Raw genomic sequence first — 3,614 nt, forward strand, 5'->3', positions numbered from 1 at the left:
CAATTTTAGATATGAGCATTAGTACCTCAAAATTCTCAAAGATTTGAAAGAAGAAAATATTAAAGGAATTTCTATTAGGCCTGCTGACAAAAAAAATGATATGTGCCTTCGACAAATGGGGGCATTTTTTTTCACTCACACAGCGGTTCAGTGCAGGAGAATGATGAGTGTGACACCAGTGTGTGGGAATGAGTGGGATTTGATGGAGTCTGCGCTTTGTTGTAGAAACACTCTTGGTTAATGATATGCCTCTCTCATCCAGCCCCGAGTCTCGGCTCCCCTCCCATTCTGCGAGCGAGGAGAGATAACGAGGGAGCAGACAGCTCAAAAAACTTCACACAAAGAGGGAGAGGGAATCGGCGCAAACGCACGATCTCAGCCTTCACTCGGTAGAAACTTTCTCCTCTCCTCCGTCTCCTTTTCTCCTCCCGTCTGTTTCCCGACAGTCTTCAGATGCTTGTTCAAACTTGTTCAAATACGCCTACTGATCAAGTAGGGGACAGCTGCACTTGTGTAACTCAAACGTTGGAGGGCTCTCTGGAAACAAGTCCAATTTGAATGTAGTATATAAACAAAACTGAATTTGAGTGTAGCTCAAGGCGGGAACAGCAGTAGGGTGACGGAGACACTTTTGAGTCCGTGACTCATAACTATGAGGAGTGTTGGTTTGAGAACGTGTCTGCTGCTGCGCTGCGCGTGGTTTCTGCGTGTGCGCACGCGCCTCGCACGTTCGTGTGCGTGGGCGCGCGTGAGCTGTGCGTGTGCTCACATGTATTCATGCATGTGCTGTATGTGCGACTCAGTGGGACAGGGACTCGTCCCCCTCTAGAGCACCATGCTCTGATGGATGTTAATGTGGACTGACGCAGGGGTGTCCCCCGAGGGAGGAAACACGGCCAGCGAAGGGGAGAGGGAGGAAGGGTGTGTGTGTGTGTGTTGGGGGGTGGGGGTGGGGGGGGTTCATTCCTCTAATCCTCTCCCTTCTTCACAGAGCCGGAGTGGGGAAGAGGCACTGAACCGCCCAATGAATAAATAAAAGCCTCAGCCTCCGCCTCCACCTCCCCCCCTCCCGCCCGAAGCCCTGCACAGGAGCACTTAAAAGCATTTTAACAAGAGAGTCACTTCATTAAATATGGACTTCCTGTCCGCAAAAAAACCCTAGAAGGAAAACTCAGTGTGACTTTTCACATTGTGAAATATGGGGAAGAATGTGGGGGTGGAGGAGAGCATGCACGGGAGTTCGAGGCAGAAAAGAAAACTATTGCGTAGAGAGAGACAAAGGGAGAGAAATATAGCAGAGTTGGGAGTTGGGGGGGGTAAGGGATGAGCAAGGCGAGATAACAGAACCAGTGAGGTGGAAATTGGCGAGGACCTGTCAGATCTCTAAATTTGCAGAGCACACATTGGGCCAGTTTTGCATCCATAGTGTGTCTTTTATTTTGTTCTCTTTTTTTTCAAGGCCCATACAACAAATGTCATAAAATCATTACAGAGATGAAGAATAAGATTGAGGAGGAAGAAGAAATGGAAGATAAAGATGCAGTGGGAAGCAGATCAGCTCAATAACATTCACATTTCAAAGGCTTGAAATCTGTCTGGCACTGAGCAGTTTCTCAGAAATGTGAAGTTATGTAAAATGTTCAGATCTGATAGCTTCCTTTGTATTATTATTATTTTTTTGTCACTTTGCGAGAATGGGTCCGACTGCCCAAGTTCAACTCACAGTCGCATTATAAATAAACCATTTGTTATGAACAGTTGTGTTTGTGTTTTAACAGAGCGGCGTTCAAAGAGAATATATCACCTCGCTCCTTTCACAAGATGCTTCACAAGTCGAAGGATACAAGTTCAAGGCAAGTGTCAGGTCTTTTATTTAAAGTCCATGTCATGTCTGAAGTCTCTGTGTTGGATCACTCACAACAATGTGTGCATTTCTATGAATTTCACTGTTTATTAATTATATCTTGTCGAGTAATAAATGAGAATGTACAGGAGCTATGGCCAATCAGTTTTGTTTGTTTAATTATTTCAACCTGGAGAAGTTTGGAAACAGGATGGCGTTATTAAACATGTTCAGCTCTTATTTCCGAGAACTGAACTGTTTTGTATTACTGAGTCTGAGAGAAATAATGACATTTGGGAAACACACTGATTCGCAGTTAGATAAGAAGACTGATAACACTCTCCTGTCTGTGCATTCACTATGTAACTGCAGCTGCTTCAGCTGAACTGGCTGTTTTTACATTTCGTTTTTGCGCAGGTTAAACAAATGTCGTACAACATGTTAAACAGTGAGCATCAGAGGTGCTGGTGGGTGTGTTTTGAACTTTGGGCAGAGCAAGGCTAGCTGTTTCCCTGTTTCCAGTCTTTATACTGAGCTTTGCTAATCACCTCCCATCTGTAGCTCCACAGTTAATGCTTCGGCATGAGAGTGGTATTGGTTGAACTCTGGGGGGAAAAAAAACTATGCATTTTCCAAAATTACAAACCTCTGTAACTAAAAAAGGATTAATTGGCACTACTATCAGTCCCAGTGTGATAAGTGAACAATTAGGGGAAAAGATATTCAGTCAGCAGCAAAATGTGCTATCTTACAATTTGGCAAACTTTGAGAGGAAGATTTTTTCTATGAACATATGCGATAAATGGTCAAATCAGACATTAGCGAATCTATATGCAGCAAGTCTGACATTAGCCTGCAGTAAGAACATAGGTGTCATCCACTCGTAGCTGACGCTAACAGCTAAAACCTGATATTTCAACCTTGTCTCCCAGAGCTAGGTTTATATACAGGTAAACTGCAACAGCAAATACATTTACTGAAGTATACCTGAATGCCTAGACATACATTAACTGTTATATTTAGGCATCCACAGCACTTGGTTAAGGTTATGGAAATGTCATGGTCTGGTTTAATACATAAAAAGTCAACAGTGACATCAGACACAAAGTGTTTATTAACATATAACCAAAACCATGATGTTTCCCTGATCTTAGCACTCTTGATGCAAACCCTAGTTTGTGGTGTGATAGTCATGCGCACTGCATTTTCTGCAAAATGTATTTGCTGTTGTTTAGTTGTATATAAACGTATTTTCTAGGAGACAGGGTTGGATATTTGCCTGGATATATTTTCAAAAGCCCTACAATGGATGTTGACGCAGTGTCTTCAGTTTTGTCCACAGTCTGTACGCAACTCAATTATTTTCAGCTCAAAATCTTAGATGGTTTTGAATCCAGATCCACTTCATGGTACAGCTTTGTCACACTGGAGCTAGAAAAGCTTGTTGTGCATCATTTCAACAACGTGTCCATTCACTGTCACAGGATGGCTGAAAAAAAATGAAAGAAAGGCGCCATAGCAATGTTTGAAAGACCTATTTCTCAAATGTCATGATCATCAAGTATGATTCAGCTGTTATGATGAGGCATTATCTTTTTGTAATTTGAGTACAAATCCACAACTTGGGTGCATCACCAATATCATTTTCAGTTGTGCAGTGGATTTCTCTATTTTTCATTTTCTGTGAACATAAATGCTTTTAGTCATGTTCCTCTGTGTTTGTATCTCTATGATCAGCGAGAAATTTTGCCCAATATTTCAACAGAGTTCT

The sequence above is a fragment of the Lates calcarifer genome, linkage group LG6, assembly GCF_001640805.2.
Source record: "Lates calcarifer isolate ASB-BC8 linkage group LG6, TLL_Latcal_v3, whole genome shotgun sequence".
Lineage (NCBI taxonomy): Eukaryota > Metazoa > Chordata > Actinopteri > Centropomidae > Lates > Lates calcarifer.